This window comes from Poecilia mexicana, unplaced genomic scaffold, assembly GCF_051168715.1.
Source record: "Poecilia mexicana isolate PSO_F unplaced genomic scaffold, ASM5116871v1 scaffold_18, whole genome shotgun sequence".
Lineage (NCBI taxonomy): Eukaryota > Metazoa > Chordata > Actinopteri > Cyprinodontiformes > Poeciliidae > Poecilia > Poecilia mexicana.
This window is the reverse complement of record NW_028263387.1, coordinates 23,610,048-23,628,869: the sequence shown is the minus strand read 5'-3', so window position 1 is coordinate 23,628,869 and position 18,822 is coordinate 23,610,048. Positions and strand designations below refer to the sequence as shown.

At 41.6% G+C, this 18,822-nt stretch overlaps 2 long non-coding RNA genes across 2 annotated transcripts; both read left to right on the top strand.

Annotated features, from left to right (window-relative positions):
* The first annotated feature begins 5,825 nt into the window (after positions 1-5,825).
* On the top strand, positions 5,826-7,639 carry LOC148154255 (uncharacterized). Its single transcript, XR_015765978.1, has 2 exons — positions 5,826-7,120; positions 7,205-7,639. It is a non-coding gene; the product is annotated as an uncharacterized LOC148154255 (long non-coding RNA).
* Positions 7,640-13,024: 5,385 nt separating this feature from the next.
* Positions 13,025-13,494, top strand: LOC148154254 (uncharacterized). The gene is made up of 2 exons (XR_015766148.1): positions 13,025-13,160; positions 13,274-13,494. It is a non-coding gene; the product is annotated as an uncharacterized LOC148154254 (long non-coding RNA).
* The last annotated feature ends 5,328 nt before the right edge of the window (positions 13,495-18,822 follow it).

Genomic DNA, 18,822 nt, shown 5'->3' with positions numbered 1-18,822 from the left:
GCTGCTTAAAAGTGAACACACACGTCTGCGACTATGTGCTGCTTAAAAGTGAACACACACGTCTGCGACTGTGTGCTGCTTAAAAGTGAACACACACGTCTGCGACTGTGTTCTGCTTAAAAGTGAACACACACGTCTGCGACTGTGTTCTGCATCGAAACTGAACACACACGTCTGCGACTGTGTGCTGCATCGAAAGTGAACACACACATCTGTGACTGTGTTCTGCTTAAAAGTGAACACACACGTCTGCGACTGTGTTCTGCATCGAAACTGAACACACACGTCTGCGACTGTGTGCTGCTTAAAAGTGAACACACACGTCTGCGACTGTGTTCTGCATCGAAACTGAACACACGTCTGCGACTATGTGCTGCATCAAAAGTGAACACACACGTCTGCGACTATGTGCTGCATCAAAAGTGAACACACACGTCTGCGACTATGTGCTGCATCAAAAGTGAACACACACGTCTGCGACTGTGTTCTGCTTAAAAGTGAACACACACGTCTGCGACTGTGTTCTGCTTAAAAGTGAACACACATGTCTGCGACTGTGTTCTGCTCAAAAGTGAACACACACGTCTGCGACTATGTGCTGCATCAAAAGTGAACACACACGTCTGCGACTGTGTGCTGCATCAATAGTGAACACACACGTCTGCGACTGTGTGCTGCATCGAAAGTGAACACACACGTCTGCGACTGTGTGCTGCATCGAAAGTGAACACACACGTCTGCGACTGTGTTCTGCTTAAAAGTGAACACATACGTCTGCGACTATGTGCTGCATCAATAGTGAACACACACGTCTGCGACTATGTGCTGCATCAATAGTGAACACACACGTCTGCGACTGTGTGCTGCATCGAAAGTGAACACACACGTCTGCGACTGTGTTCTGCTTAAAAGTGAACACACACATCTGCGACTGTGTTCTGCTTAAAAGTGAACACACACGTCTGCGACTATGTGCTGCTTAAAAGTGAACACACACGTCTGCGACTGTGTTCTGCTTAAAAGTGAACACACACGTCTGCGACTGTGTTCTGCTTAAAAGTGAACACACACGTCTGCGACTGTGTTCTGCATCGAAACTGAACACACACGTCTGCGACTATGTGCTGCTTAAAAGTGAACACACACGTCTGCGACTGTGTTCTGCTTAAAAGTGAACACACACGTCTGCGACTGTGTTCTGCTTAAAAGTGAACACACACGTCTGCGACTGTGTTCTGCATCGAAACTGAACACACACGTCTGCGACTATGTGCTGCTTAAAAGTGAACACACACGTCTGTGACTGTGTGCTGCATTAAAAGTGAACACACACATCTGCGACTGTGTGCTGCATTAAAAGTGAACACACACGTCTGCGACTGTGTGCTGCTTAAAAGTGAACACACAGTCTGCGACTGTGTGCTGCATCAAAACTGAACACACACGTCTGCGACTATGTTCTGCTTAAAAGTGAACACACACGTCTGCGACTATGTTCTGCTTAAAAGTGAACACACACGTCTGCGACTATGTTCTGCATCGAAAGGGAACACACACGTCTGCGACTGTGTGCTGCTTAAAAGTGAACACACACGTCTGCGACTGTGTGCTGCTTAAAAGTGAACACACACGTCTGCGACTGTGTTCTGCATCAAAAGTGAACACACACGTCTGCGACTGTGTTCTGCTTAAAACTGAACACACACGTCTGCGACTGTGTTCTGCTTAAAAGTGAACACACACGTCTGCGACTGTGTTCTGCATCGAAAGTGAACACACACGTCTGCGACTGTGTTCTGCTTAAAAGTGAACACACACGTCTGCGACTATGTGCTGCTTAAAAGTGAACACACACGTCTGCGACTGTGTTCTGCTTAAAAGTGAACACACACGTCTGCAACTGTGTTCTGCATCGAAACTGAACACACACGTCTGCGACTGTGTGCTGCATCGAAAGTGAACACACACATCTGTGACTGTGTTCTGCTTAAAAGTGAACACACACGTCTGCGACTGTGTTCTGCTTAAAAGTGAACACACACGTCTGCGACTGTGTTCTGCATCGAAACTGAACACACACGTCTGCGACTGTGTTCTGCTTAAAAGTGAACACACACGTCTGCGACTGTGTTCTGCTTAAAAGTGAACACACACGTCTGCGACTGTGTGCTGCTTAAAAGTGAACACACACGTCTGCGACTGTGTTCTGCTTAAAAGTGAACACACACGTCTGCGACTATGTGCTGCATCAAAAGTGAACACACACGTCTGCGACTGTGTTCTGCTTAAAAGTGAACACACACGTCTGCGACTGTGTTCTGCTCAAAAGTGAACACACACGTCTGCGACTATGTGCTGCATCAAAAGTGAACACACACGTCTGCGACTGTGTGCTGCATCAATAGTGAACACACACGTCTGCGACTGTGTGCTGCATCGAAAGTGAACACACACGTCTGCGACTGTGTGCTGCATCGAAAGTGAACACACACGTCTGCGACTGTGTTCTGCTTAAAAGTGAACACATACGTCTGCGACTATGTGCTGCATCAATAGTGAACACACACGTCTGCGACTATGTGCTGCATCAATAGTGAACACACACGTCTGCGACTGTGTGCTGCATCGAAAGTGAACACACACGTCTGCGACTGTGTTCTGCTTAAAAGTGAACACACACATCTGCGACTGTGTTCTGCTTAAAAGTGAACACACACGTCTGCGACTATGTGCTGCTTAAAAGTGAACACACACGTCTGCGACTGTGTTCTGCTTAAAAGTGAACACACACGTCTGCGACTGTGTTCTGCTTAAAAGTGAACACACACGTCTGCGACTGTGTTCTGCATCGAAACTGAACACACACGTCTGCGACTATGTGCTGCTTAAAAGTGAACACACACGTCTGCGACTGTGTTCTGCTTAAAAGTGAACACACACGTCTGCGACTGTGTTCTGCTTAAAAGTGAACACACACGTCTGCGACTGTGTTCTGCATCGAAACTGAACACACACGTCTGCGACTATGTGCTGCTTAAAAGTGAACACACACGTCTGCGACTATGTGCTGCTTAAAAGTGAACACACACGTCTGTGACTGTGTGCTGCATTAAAAGTGAACACACACATCTGCGACTGTGTGCTGCATTAAAAGTGAACACACACGTCTGCGACTGTGTGCTGCTTAAAAGTGAACACACAGTCTGCGACTGTGTGCTGCATCAAAACTGAACACACACGTCTGCGACTATGTTCTGCTTAAAAGTGAACACACACGTCTGCGACTATGTTCTGCTTAAAAGTGAACACACACGTCTGCGACTATGTTCTGCATCGAAAGGGAACACACACGTCTGCGACTGTGTGCTGCTTAAAAGTGAACACACACGTCTGCGACTGTGTGCTGCTTAAAAGTGAACACACACGTCTGCGACTGTGTTCTGCATCAAAAGTGAACACACACGTCTGCGACTGTGTTCTGCTTAAAACTGAACACACACGTCTGCGACTGTGTTCTGCTTAAAAGTGAACACACACGTCTGCGACTGTGTTCTGCATCGAAAGTGAACACACACGTCTGCGACTGTGTTCTGCTTAAAAGTGAACACACACGTCTGCGACTATGTGCTGCTTAAAAGTGAACACACACGTCTGCGACTGTGTTCTGCTTAAAAGTGAACACACACGTCTGCGACTGTGTTCTGCATCGAAACTGAACACACACGTCTGCGACTGTGTGCTGCATCGAAAGTGAACACACACATCTGTGACTGTGTTCTGCTTAAAAGTGAACACACACGTCTGCGACTGTGTTCTGCTTAAAAGTGAACACACACGTCTGCGACTGTGTTCTGCATCGAAACTGAACACACACGTCTGCGACTGTGTTCTGCTTAAAAGTGAACACACACGTCTGCGACTGTGTTCTGCTTAAAAGTGAACACACACGTCTGCGACTGTGTGCTGCTTAAAAGTGAACACACACGTCTGCGACTGTGTTCTGCTTAAAAGTGAACACACACGTCTGCGACTATGTGCTGCATCAAAAGTGAACACACACGTCTGCGACTGTGTTCTGCTTAAAAGTGAACACACACGTCTGCGACTGTGTTCTGCTCAAAAGTGAACACACACGTCTGCGACTATGTGCTGCATCAAAAGTGAACACACACGTCTGCGACTGTGTGCTGCATCAATAGTGAACACACACGTCTGCGACTGTGTGCTGCATCGAAAGTGAACACACACGTCTGCGACTGTGTGCTGCATCGAAAGTGAACACACACGTCTGCGACTGTGTTCTGCTTAAAAGTGAACACACACGTCTGCGACTATGTGCTGCATCAATAGTGAACACACACGTCTGCGACTGTGTGCTGCATCGAAAGTGAACACACACGTCTGCGACTGTGTTCTGCTTAAAAGTGAACACACACGTCTGCGACTGTGTTCTGCTTAAAAGTGAACACACACGTCTGCGACTGTGTTCTGCTCAAAAGTGAACACACACGTCTGCGACTGTGTTCTGCATAAAAGTGAACACACACATCTGCGACTGTGTTCTGCTTAAAAGTGAACACACACGTCTGCGACTGTGTTCTGCTTAAAAGTGAACACACACGTCTGCGACTGTGTTCTGCATCGAAACTGAACACACACGTCTGCGACTGTTTTCTGCATAAAACTGAACACACACGTCTGCGACTATGTGCTGCTTAAAAGTGAACACACACGTCTGCGACTGTGTTCTGCTTAAAAGTGAACACACACGTCTGTGACTGTGTGCTGCATTAAAAGTGAACACACACGTCTGCGACTGTGTTCAGCTTAAAAGTGAACACACACATCTGCGACTGTGTGCTGCATCAAAACTGAACACACACGTCTGCGACTATGTTCTGCTTAAAGGTGAACACACACGTCTGCGACTATGTGCTGCTTAAAAGTGAACACACACGTCTGCGACTATGTGCTGCTTAAAAGTGAACACACACGTCTGCGACTATGTGCTGCTTAAAAGTGAACACACACGTCTGCGACTATGTTCTGCATCGAAAGGGAACACACACGTCTGCGACTGTGTGCTGCTTAAAAGTGAACACACACGTTCCTGTTTTTATCCACAGGTGGTCATTCTGACTCACGGTGCAGAATCCATCCTTAATCCTAAATGTAACATAAAATAAAGAAGAAAATTAAAAAATAAACTATAAAAATCAATCTTTAAGTTTTGGGAACCGGACGTCTTCTGCCTTCGTAGGGACATCAGTCACGTCAGTGCAGTAATGGCGCATGGATTGAAATATTATAGGATGTTTGGTTTGACCAACAGTCGCCACTACAATGAGACGATGATCTGAACGACGTTCCTGTGTTTATCTACTAGGTTGTTATTCTAACTCCTGGTTCTTAAAGTTTCTGTCCTGTTATTTAGCAGATTGTTTCAATAAACGACCAACAACTAAGTAAAACAGGTTTGTGCTGCTCACCTGACCGGCTGTGGACGAACCGTCTGCTAACCACTGATGTCGGCTGGCAGAAATGGCCGAACTGTGAACTAAACTTCCGTGTGTCTGAGGGCGAGGCGGCCTGATGTGGTTGAGGCTCCTAAACACGAACCAACAGCGTTTACAGCAGAGAGAAATATTGTGACTTTCTGTGTAGAGATCGCATGCAAATGATGGCTTTCTGTGTAGTGATCTCCTATTGGCTCGTGTTTTACGCGAACCAATAGGATGTCACTACACAGAAATCCGATCTGTGTCGCGAGGATGTGCCCTATATAAGGTTCCACCTCCACCTGTCAGCTCAGTTCACTGTTTTGACCTGAACCTGTGAGCAGCAGCTGATCTCAGAGCAGGAGGAGAATCACAGCCAATCAGGTGAGCATCATGATGTTTATAGTTTTAAAATAAAAATATAGATTTCCAGCAGTGCAGAAAAAGTAATAGAAACTAAGTAAAGCAAAAAAAAAAAAGTCTGAGGAATGACCAGATATTTTAGTTGATCCTTGTATTGAGTGATTTTGTTTCTAATGTCCTGCTGCCTCCTCTCCTCTTCCTCTCTCAGGATGAAGATGTTTCATTAGTTTATCTTAGTAAAATGATTCATTTTAGATTTAATCCAAGAGCTAAATCTTTAGGATTAAATCTTTTGGTCGTTTTCTCTCTGTGTTTCGACTGACTGGTTATTTGTTGATGGTCACAAACACAAATGCAGCTCAGCTGATTTTTTTATAGAGGAAAGATTCTCTTCACAGCTTCAGCTTTATTTTCTGTGTGGCTCATTTGCAATGTTGTTATTTAAAATACATCTTTTTTATTTGTAATTTATTAAACGTTTTGAACAAATTGATGTCACATTTTATTTGAAAAGTGTGAAAAATATGTGAGAAACTTAGTGAATTCTAAAAAAAATAAAATAACTCAACAAACTATTTCCAGATTTCACTCACTGCTGTTTTCTCCTCATGAATTATAACAGAATAATTTCAGTCTTTTTACAGCCTTGTTTTTCTTTTCCTCACCAGGAGCCAGTTGTTCCTCATATTGTTCTTGATGTCCTGCTGCCTCTCCTCCTCCTCTTCCTCTCTCAGGATGAAGATGATCTCCCTGCTGCTCCTCATCCTCAGCTCATGTCTCTGTGGTCAGTCTCCATCTTGTCTTTGTGACAGAAAGCTCTCTAGATGGAGCTGAAAGACTCCCATGTTCCAGTTCTCAGTGTGTCTGCTCCTCTCTTTCCCTCTCTGTCTCCTCAGCAGCAACATTTGTAGTGAATGTGACCCAGAGCAGCTATGAGGCAGAGGAGAACCACAGCATCACTCTGGAGTGGACCTTCACCACCAGGACTCAGGGATCCTACAGGGAACTGTTTGTCCTCTGTGAATTTAAAACCTCTGTGAAGAGCAGGACAATATATGTTCAGCGTGATGGAGTTGAGTTTCCAGAGTCTCAGGATGATCAGTTTTCAGGACGAGTTCAAATGGACAAAGACGTCCTCAGAGAAGGACGAATCAGACTTAATGTGTCCAGACTGACGACTGAAGACTCTGGTCTGTATCGATGTGACGTGAAAACTGAAGATGGACTCAACACAGCATTCTGTCGACTCAACATTACTGGTAAAATCTGTTTTCCTGCTTCTGTTTCTTGCTGACATCCATCTGATTCCAGGTCTGAACTGAAGTTTCTCCTTTTCTCTCCAGCAGCTGCTGATCAGCTTCAACCTCCGACTGAGAATCTACAACCAGACAGTCGAGGAAGAATCGGAGTTTATGTTTCACTGGGACTTTTTGTTCTTATTGTTGTTTTTTATGCCAGTTTTAAATGTTTGAAAAGCAAACTAGGAAGAAAATGTCTTTATAATGAAACAGATGTTTAGTTTCTCTGAGAAATGACGCCTGGACTCTGAAACACTGATGTAAATATGTAATGAAGAAAAACCTCCATCCATTTCTGACACGTTTTTCCCTGATGGAACAAAAATGGCGGCTGGTAAATGTCTCCAGAGGTCAAGTGGGGAGAGACGGGTCACCTGGACAGGTCGTCAGTCCATCGCAGGACAGAAGAAAAACATGAGACCTTATTTATCGAAAGGTTATTATTGTTAAGAGTAATGAAGCAAAATCTGAGTAAACAAATTTATCTGGTTTGATTTTAAAGGTTAAGATTTAATGTAGCTGTTAAAACCTTCCTCTGATAGTTTTTATGTTTTGTAAACTCTTTACTGCTTATTGAAGAGTAAATGTTGTACATAGTTGTAAATAAATGTCAACACATTGTAAACAAAAGCATAAAGTAAAATGTTTTCTGACATGCTTTTGTTTTCTGCTATTTTATTAAATTATGGAAATAAATATTTTCACTTATCAATCTGTTTCCTTTAGAGTTCAAAGTTTTCACATTTTCTCAGCAGCTGATCAAAAGTGTAAAATAGATTCATCCAGTTCAGTTTCATCTTGCTTTAAAGTTTAATTTGTCAAAGAAAGTCAGTTTTAGTGATTTAATCCTGAAACATGTGAAGAGACACAATCTGCCTGGAAACAAGGAAAACTCAGAAGAGGAGAAATCCTCAGAAGAAGAAGAAGAAGAAGAAGAAGAAGAAGATGGAGGAACTGATGGTATCAATGATCCATCAATATTAATTTTATCTTTTATTAGAGACACTTTGATTCTGTTTACACCTGAAGCTGAAGTTAAAACCAGAGAAAAGAAGAAGTCAGAAATATTCTGTCCAGGACTTTGGGTCTGTTTTTATGAAAACATGATTTTATCAAACAGCTTCTATGAACACATGAAGGATCATTGATTCATTAAAAGCAGTGAAATATTTCCCTGACTTGTTTTACTACAGCAGGAAACAGAGCAGGAAGTAGAGAGAGCGACAGGAAGGAGAAACAAAGTAAACCAGGATATGTTCAGGTCCTCAGACGTTGATATTATCAGAGACAAATTGGATCAATTTATAAAAATAAAGTAAAAATATAAAAGTTCAAAGTTAATATCAGATTTAACTCATCAATATTGTTAAAACCTGCAGTAAGAAGTTCAGTCTGTTTCTCATTAAATCAGTCTGACTGAAGAGTCTTTAAAGGCATCATCATCATCATCATCATCATCATCATCATCATCGTGTCATATCGAGTTTCCTGCAGCAGGTGGTGGAGTTTAAGTCTCAATCGCTGCTTCCTTTTGGTTGAGGAGTAAAAACTCAGTAGATCCTCTGCAGATAAACAGAAAAGTTTCTGCAGCAGAAAGTCATCGTAGCTCTGATAAACCTGATTAACCTGCAAACTCTGTTTCTAAATGCAGCAGCTGCCAGCATGCCTAGGTGGGCCCCATACGGGGAAAAGGAGGGCAGACCAGGTGGGTCCCATATGGGGAAAAGGAGGGCAGACCAGGTGGGTCCCATATGGGGAAAAGGAGGGCAGACCAGGTGGGCCCCATATGGGGAAAAGGAGGGCAGACCAGGTGGGTCCCATATGGGGAAAAGGAGGGCAGACCAGGTGGGCCCCATACGGGGAAAAGGAGGGCAGACCAGGTGGGTCCCATATGGGGAAAAGGAGGGCAGACCAGGTGGGCCCCATACGGGGAAAAGGAGGGCAGACCAGGTGGGCCCCATACGGGGAAAAGGAGGGCAGACCAGGTGGGTCCATATGGGTTTGTCCGTGGGTTCCACAGTGGCCCTACATGGGTTTGGCCATTTAGGGCCCCTGTAGGGCCCACCTAGGCATGCTGGCAGGGAGAGAGGTGCATTTAGAAAAACCTGATGTCAGATCAGATTTTTCTAACAACCTGTGTAGCAGCGGTGATTTCAAGGTTTGTTTATTTTTTCTTTGATGTGGACCATCAGTCAACTCAATTATCTCGATTACCTCAGTAATCACCATAGTCACTGTGAAAACTAAACAGATACACACATATTAGAATATAAACAAACTTACAACAAAATAAAACGTACCTCGCTGCTTTCACCAGGGAAAACTAAGTGTTGACAGTGCCAAGCACATCTTTGACAATTTGTTGAAGTCATTCATTGGTACAATGATTTGCCAGCTTTTATAGGGCCTGCCCTCATTTAGCTACGGCAGCCCGTGAGGTACATAACAAAAAAACTTTACAAAGTGCAAATACAATTAAACAAAACAAAATACAAACCACCAACAGTGGTAATGAAAACAGACAAATATCATTAAACAATCTGCAACATCCTTTAAATAATTTACAATAAATAGTCTACAAATTTGAATAATTTAGGCAACTTAATTTAAATGGTTCATTATCCATTACAACCTGTTAGATGAGGTTGTTAGAAAAACCTGATGTTTGATCTTCTCCTTGTTTTATTTTCTGTCTCAAACGACAGCCTCAGATGATGAAGATCAAACTTCTTCTTTCCACAGAGTTTTCTCTGTCTGAATGTTTTTGTTCAGAGAAATGATGAAGTTTTAATCATTCACTGGTAGAACTTTTCTGTACTGAGTTTCATTTTAAATGTCCTGCATTTAACGATCCAGAAGCTGAACATTAAGTCACTGCTTTCTGGAGACGGGAGCCGTGATTGGTTGATTAGTTTAGAAGGAGCAGAATCTGACACGTCACTCCTGCTGCTGCAACCAGGCGGACTGCAGATAAATGTGATTATTAGTGATCAATACGTTGAACCAGTTTAATATGCATTAACTAGAGGTCTGTACAAATGTGAAAATGAAACCTATACATAAATAAATAAATATAAAAATGAATCATAGTCTGGAATAAAATCTTCATGCAGCATATATTTAGATATTTATATACCTGGATGAGCTCATCTCACCAAGTTAAAGCCACAAGTTTGATCTGAGCTGATTTAATAAATATTATTTTCTGGCTTTCAGTGACACAAACAGACTGAAACATTTAAAACAGAGAAAAACAGTAAAAGGTTTATGTGACATTATTGAGGCTGGATAAATCTGTTTAATAAACAAGAATGACGCTGATCCATTTCATTCAGGTTTTATTTGATAAAAATATAAATACATATATATTTACTTCAATGATGAATGTTCAGATATGTGATATAAGAAGAGGATCATGGTGTAATCAAGTGTAAACAGAATCAAAGTGGCTCTAAGAAAAGATTAAACTGAACTGGATGAATCTATTTTACAGTTTTGATCAGCTGCTGAGAAAATGTGAAAACTTAGAACTCTAAAGGAAAACAAATTTACAAGTGAAAATATTTATTTCCATAATTTAACAAAAAATAGCAGAAAACCAAAGCATGTCAGAAAACATCTACTTTCTGCTTTTGTTTACAATGTGTTGACATTTATTTACAACATTTACACTTCAATAAACAGTAAAGAGTTTACAAAACAGGCTCCACAGTGGTGCAGTTGGTAGAGCTGTTGCCTTGCAGCAAGAAGGTTCTGGGTTCAATTCCCAGCCCGGTCTTTCTGCATGGAGTTTGCATGTTTTCCCTGTGCATGGTGGGTTTTCTCCAGGTACTCCAGTTTCCTCCCATAGTCCAAAAACATGTCAGGTTAATTGGTCTCTCCAAATTGCCCCTAGGTGTGTGCATGGTGTGTCTCTGTGTTGCCCTGCGTCAGACTGGCAATCTGTTCAGGGTGAACCCACCTCTCACCTGGAACAATAGCTGGAGAGGCAGCAGCACCTCCTGACCCCACTGAGGGACAAGGGTGTAAAGAAAATGGATGGACATTTTTCTTCATTACATATTTACATCAGTGTTTTCAGAGTCCAGGCGTCATTTCTCAGAGAAACTAAACATCTGTTTGATTATAAAAACATTTTCTTCCTAGTTTGCTTTTCAAACATTTAAAACTGGCATAAAAAACAACAATAAGAACAAAAAGTCCCAGTGAAACATAAACTCCGATTCTTCCTCGACTGTCTGGTTGTAGATTCTCAGTCGGAGGTTGAAGCTGATCAGCAGCTGCTGGAGAGAAAAGGAGAAACTTCAGTTCAGACCTGGAATCAGATGGATGTCAGCAAGAAACAGAAGCAGGAAAACAGATTTTACCAGTAATGTTGAGTCGACAGAATGCTGTGTTGAGTCCATCTTCAGTTTTCACGTCACATCGATACAGACCAGAGTCTTCAGTCGTCAGTCTGGACACATTAAGTCTGATTCGTCCTTCTCTGAGGACGTCTTTGTCCATTTGAACTCGTCCTGAAAACTGTGGATGCTGAGACTTTGAATTCTCAACTCCATTATTTACTTCGATCAGGACTAAATCTGTCAGGTCACAGATGATCTTTATGTATTTGTTGGATCCCTGAGTCCTGGTGGTGAAGGTCCACTCCAGAGTGATGCTGTGGTTCTCCTCTGCCTCATAGCTGCTCTGGGTCACATTCACTACAAATGTTGCTGCTGAGGAGACAGAGAGGGAAAGAGAGGAGCAGACACACTGAGAACTGGAACATGGGAGTCTTTCAGCTCCATCTAGAGAGCTTTCTGTCACAAAGACAAGATGGAGACTGACCACAGAGACATGAGCTGAGGATGAGGAGCAGCAGGATCCTGGAAATCATCTTCATCCAGAGAGAGGAAGAGGAGGAGGAGAGGCAGCAGGACATCAGGAACAGTATGAGGAACAACTGGACTGATGGAGAGGAAAACAATTGTTTAAAAAGATCTCTACTTCCACCCTGTGATCATGAACCGGTATGGCAGAAGTAAAATGGGGATTATTTTCTTTCTCTGCATTTGCTGAACATTTGTTTTTAAAGCAACTTTTAAATAAAATCAATTTGCTATAATTAGAGAGGAAAAAACATCGGAAACCTGGTAATTAGTGAAAGATGTTGAGTTTCTATTATAGAGGAAACTATTCATGACTTTTCCATATTTATTATCCTTCAAATAAAATTAAACATCTCTGTGATCAATTAGTTTAAATTCTGGTACTCAGGTTTTAACCGTTGTTACAGGTATTGGTGTATTAGCAACGACAATCATGATCAAAATGTTAAATGTTTTTGTTCCCCTCCACATTCAAAACAGCAGAAAGTGTCAGAATAAAAAGTGACCAAAACAGGACTGACTCACCTGATCAACTGGAAGCTCATGACAAACAAACAAAAAAAAAATCAAAAATTTCCTCCTTCGACCGAGGAATCAATCAGATTGGACTGAGGTTAATCCTCTACAGTCATGTTGAAGAGCAGAGAGAACAGCATAACTGCAGGTTGGTGACGGTTCTGGTTCCGTGTGAAAAATTCAACTGTGACATCATCAGTGTGTGAGATAAAATAGACACAGTGTACAAATCCAGTATTACACACGCACGGTATTTAGAGACTATTTTCACTCCACAGTGCTGCTCCAATCACTCATCAGTCGGTTAGCCGACAAAGTAGTGAACTAAACTAACAGGAGGACGTGGAGCTTTATATAGTGAGAAGGGGAGTGTCATTGTTGTCCTTTCTCATGCAGACACGCCTCTCTTGCATGAGGAAGACTCGGAAGTTTAGTTCACTACTGTTTAATCCAGCCGACTGACAGTGTGAGCGGAACAACAGCGGACCTGTTTGGCAGAGACAACCACAGCCGATCTGATGAGCAGCATAAATCTATTTTATTTATTTGTTGGCCAGTTATTGAGACAATCTGCTAAATAACAGGACATAAACATTAAGGATGGATTCTGCACCGTGAGTTAGAATGACCACCTGTAGATAAAAACAGGAACGTCGTTAGATGAATTTAGTGAAACTCGTTCATCGTCGTCGTCATCGTTCAACAGGAACTCTTTCCTTCCAAACAGACTTCAGGACCTTAATGGACGTCATGCAGTCCCGGGCCATGTCAGCGAGGGGCCGAGGGCCATATCTGCCCCAGACCTGGTTGTAGCGCACCGGAGTCTGGGAGGCACCTGGTGTGGGAGTGCAGCTGCTGCGGACAGCGGCCAGCAGAGGCGGCCTGGCTCTCCGGGTGAGGCCGGCGGGAAGCAGCACCAGGGCGGGGATCCCTCTGAGCACCAGCGCTGCTTGGAAGAACCGGACGGTTCTGAACTTCGTAAGGACTTAAATATACAGAACCTTTAAAATATCTTCTTTTGGTTTAATTTAACTGAAAATGTGTTTAATTAGTACAAAACGTGACAGTAAAACAGAAAACAATCGCTATGTTATTTTAATATATCTGAGTATAAATAAAACAGTTTGAAAGAAAAAAACACTGCTTTCCATATTTTTGGTCAAAGTTTGATCAGAGAAACATAAAAAGCAGAAGCCAGGAACAGTTTTAATCAAGTAGTTTCTAATAAAATAAAAAACTAGACTTTGGCTCCTGAGTGCTTTAAAATCGATAAAGCTCATACGGGTTCATTCTAAATAACTACATAGTTTTTCAATGTTCGCACCTAAAAAAAAAAGCTGCAGTTCCGCCTCCCCTCCCATCTTGGCCGGTGTTTGCCATCTGCCCCGTTTGGGACATCTTGATTTATCTTCATCCTGAGAGAGGAAGATGAGGAGAGGCAACAGGACATCAGATCCAACATCACTCACAATACAAGTGTAGCCGGGGCATATTGTTTCCCCTGAATGTGTGCTGCTGCGCCCTCTTCCTCTTGCCCATATATGGAAGATGCTGTGACAGAGCGCAGCTGGCTTGTTAGGGAGACAGGTAATCAGCATTTACATTTAAAAGCGGGTAGATCGCTGAGATGATCAGATGCAGGCTGAGGACTTGTGCAAAGGTATGTTTAACATCAATCGTGGAGTGAGTTTAGAATTTGTCTGATTCTGCCACTGATTGTTGTAGGAAACTCACTTTAGAGTGACGTCAAGAGCAACATTTGCTGGATTCACTTTAGAGAAGGTAAGGGCCGTTTCTTATGATTTATCTGGCTGGTTACTGTTCTTGTCTAACTTGATTTCTTTTGTGTGAAGGTTGGCCTGCTACTGTTTCAGTTCTTGATTTGTTTTGATTCCAATTTTTCTTTTGTTTCAGTTATTTTTAGATGTTTATTGTTGATTAAAAATAACTTCTTTTATGGGGGTTTGTTTTGAGAAAGGGACTTTCTATTGTAGCCCGCTGACTTGTTTTAAACTGGGACCTATGCTGTCCCTGGGTCCTAGGCTGTTTTATTTATATTGAGACTAGTGGAAGGGGAGTCTCTTTTTTTTTTTTTTTTTTTTTTCCTTTGTATTCACTAGGGATTTTTGAGTGCGCTTTTGTTGGGGAACACGGTGTATTTATTTGTATTTTTGTTTTCTTATTCCTCCCCCAAACAGTCAAATTTTTATCTAGTTTTAATTATTTTTCAGCTTTAAGGATCCCAGGGCCAGCATAGACTTCTGCCTTCAGTGTGGTCATTTGGTATAATAAAATACATTGACTATTATTGCACATGAAACATTTGTGAATTTAATAAACTGTAATCTGCAGCAGTGCCTCTGTCCATTTTTACAAACTTATCTGAGTGATCTGGTAAAAAGAGGATCTAAAGCTGTACCCATGGTCACACAAGGAACAACTACAGCAGGGGTCCCCAAACTACGGCCCGCGCCACGTCATTTGGTCCGGCCCCCTGAACAATGCCGGATCCGGCCCGCCTGCTCATAGCATTCAGTGTTCTTTTTTTTTTTATATATATATATATAGTATTTTCCGGTTTATATGTGGATTTTTCTTCAACCACCAGGGGGCTTGAGCAGATGTGAAACTAACTTTCCCTCAATGGAATATATACTAGTCAGTCCCAGTCACCGTTTCACTCACGGTTTTTTCCATTTGCATTCTGGGTAAAAATCTAACTAAAAGCGCGAATGTGTCTTCGTCGTCGTCTCTCTCCCCCCCATCGACAAGAATTTTCTAAGGTTTCTTTCTCCAAAAACTAAGACCGGCCCCCGACCAGAGAAAGGAACAGCTATGTGGCCCTCGCAGGACAAAGTTTGGGGACCCCTGGTCTAAAGTTAATTAATCCAGTTCACAGTTTCATCTTTTCTCAGACAGTTTTCAGTGAAAATCTGTAAATATTCGAGTTACTGCAGCAGATTTAGACCATCCTTGAAAAAAGAGCCAAATAAAATCATTTCAAGGCCATAAACTGAACCTGAGCCTCAGTCTGGGCAACAATAATCTGCACATAAACACTTTTATTGTTTAATCAGATATAAATGGTAGAACATGTCAGAACCAGTAAACAGAATCAGATCTTTTCCAGTTCAATTTCATTGTTTAAAGTTTAATTTGTTCAAAGGAACAAAGTCAGTTTTAGTGATTTAAACTCTGCAGCTGAACCTGAAACATGTGAAGAGACACAATCTGCCTGGAAACGAGGAAAACTCTGAGATCAGAGGAGAATCACTGAGTGGAAACGAGTCTGGATGGAAAAAAGTCTTTATGCCATCAGTTTGGAGCAAATGTCAGAGTCTCTGATTCTTTAGTTGTTTATCCTGAACATCTTTACTGAACGTCTCTGATGATTCAGTCACATTTAATCACAGGCTGACCTGAACATCCAACATTTATTAACTCTTTAATTCCTCATCCTGGATCCAGATGTTGAAGCTGAAGCTGCTTTGATTGGAGGAGAAATCATCAGAAGAAGACGAAGGATAAAAAGTTTGATGTGAGGCTGTAGAGAAACACAGAGGAAGAGGAGGAGCTGCTGAGCTCAGGTGGAGGCTGAATAAAATCTGGAGACATTTTAGAAACAAACATCAATCAGATGTTTATAATCCACCAGTATGAACCACCTTCATCCTTCAGCTTCTTTGTTATCAACAGGATCTGAAAGGAGCTAAAACACAACTGAGAAGCTGAAATGTTTCTCTTTGTCCACATGGTGGCGCTCTAAGCTCTGACTAAAAGCTGCTCAGCAGTCAAAGTTAGTTTATCTCCTCCTTTCTGTCTTTATTCAGTTCTGATGTGAAAACACAGATTTAGAAAAGTTTATTTTAATGAAATGTTTATTTCTGATTATTAAATATTGATCTGATCAGTTGATCAGCAGCTTCATCCTGATGCTTCACTCAGTATCTTCACTTCACTTTACATGAAACAGAATCAAGAAACAACATGAAATAGTTTCGTAACATTTGTCAGTTTAATGGCTTTTTATGCATAAATGTAGCATCTTTTATCAGATTCTATGTTTCTACTTCCTGTTTATTTCGCTTTTTTAATAAACTTTATTTATCTTTAAAGATAAATAAATTGAGAGAAAAGTTTGAAAAACACTGAAAAAAGAGAAACAAGCAAAGTTGAATTTTTTGTTAGCTCAGCAACAAAATATCAAACAGAAATTAAATCATTGAAGAAAATAATCTAAATGTTGATGTGGTCAGTAATTTAACCATCCATTAGGACTGAAGACACAAACCAGAAATGTGGTTTAACAGAAATAAGTTAATTAAACCTGAATAAAACAAAGGTAAACTGCTCAATTTAATGTGGAAATCTGAAAATAAACAGAGTGAATAAAGTTACACTTTTTGTGTAAACTTGAAGCACAAAATCTGCTGGAAACCTCATATAAACTAAGATCAAACAATGTAATATGTACTGAAATTCTTGGAAAACTAGCTACATTTTGGATCTGTATATAATACAGGAGTTAAAATATGCAGCATATTCTATACTCCTCAATGATTTATAGGTGTGGAAAACGGCTATGAAACACTCTGCAGCTGATAATCACACTCAGATAAAAGCAAAAAGGATGATTAATAAAGTAAGATAAAAAAACACACAAGATCTGATTTATATGAGATATGAATAAAAAATAAACAGAACATTGAAACACATGTATATCTGAATGACTTTGTGGAAATATATGTCTAAAGAAAAGAAGCAAAATAAAAGCGTAAATATATTCAAAACAAGGTACAAAAAAGTGGAAGATGAAGGAAATACAGAAACGGTAACAGAACCATACTAACTATTTATAAAGCACTTTAAAACAACCATAGCTGATGCAAAGTGCTGCACATTAAAACACAACATAACAATAAAAAATAAATAAAAATTAAAATTAAAACTCTTACAGTTTAAAAACAAACATACAATTTAAAACTAGATCCCGCTGGAGTTGAAAACCAAGTAAAATAGATGGGTTTTAAGACGAGCTTTAAAGTGTGTGTGTGTGTGTGTGTGTGTGTGTGTGTGTGTGTGTGTGCGTGCGTGCGTGCGTGTGTTTGGTTCTTTCTATAGAGACTTGAAAAAAATGTCCTTGTTTTTTTTAACACGCGTCAAATCTTTTCCCCGTCCACAGACTGGCTTCCACGAGGTGCTGGCAGTTCCAGAGGAGATCCCGATCCCCCACGGAGCTTTACCGAAGCAGATCCCATCCCCTTCTCCAAGTCAAAGGAGAATTCGGGCCGGCAGGCCCGGACACTGCTGGATTTCTCCCGGACCCCTAGGATAATATCTTACACCGATTAGGTGTAAGATTATCCACTGTGGACCAGGAGGAGTCAGAACCTCTGCGGTGTAAAACAATACCAGGAAGAGAAAGAAGATCATCAGATGAACGTGAGAAGTTCAGTACTGTGCAACCAGGTGTGATTGATTGTGTTTTAGTACGCAACTGGACACCTCCTGGGGCCAGAGGGCTGTCCCGGACACAACTGTTTTGGCTGGTGCAGAGCAGAGCTTCCCAAAGACCTTAGTTGTACATAGTTATTAACAACTAATCGAGTCGGTAACCAGCGTCTGACATGGGGAAGGAGGTAAACGTTGAGAGACATCCTGCACATGTAAAGATAGATCTATGGGCATATAGATGTTTCCAGACATTGTGACCCGTTCTTGCAGAAAATAATTAGAACTAAAATTTAAAATATTAGCAAGGATAAGGATTTAAAGTGGCACAACTAAAACAAAAATCACTAGATTGCAAAATTAAAAAAAAAAGTTTGCATTTGTAAACCTACTGGAGTAGAAATTGTGAAATATCCAACATATTTCAGTAGATCTATGTCCACATAGTAGATCTATGTTTAAATGCGTCTCCAATAGTGCCCCCCAAGTTTCCCCAGATGGTAACCCGGGCCTGGAGGAATGGTTTGAAATCGCTTAAATCTCTGATTAAATACGGAGAAAGTGCGCCCTCGCTGGTCAGAGGTGTGTATTTAATATTAAATTGTCGTCGTCTACCCCACCCCGCTCAAAAGTTTCACTTTTGTTACGTCAGGGGCCCGGTGATTGGTTAGGGGGCCCGGACCGACGATGACTTGTTCCGCTAGTGAGGTGAAGCGTTTCTCTCATTTCGAACAGAAAGCTTTCAATGGTGGTGCAGAGGAACGGGGGCCCAATGCTGGAAGTGGTAAGATTATTTGTTTTTCAACGGACTTCAAGCTGAGTGTC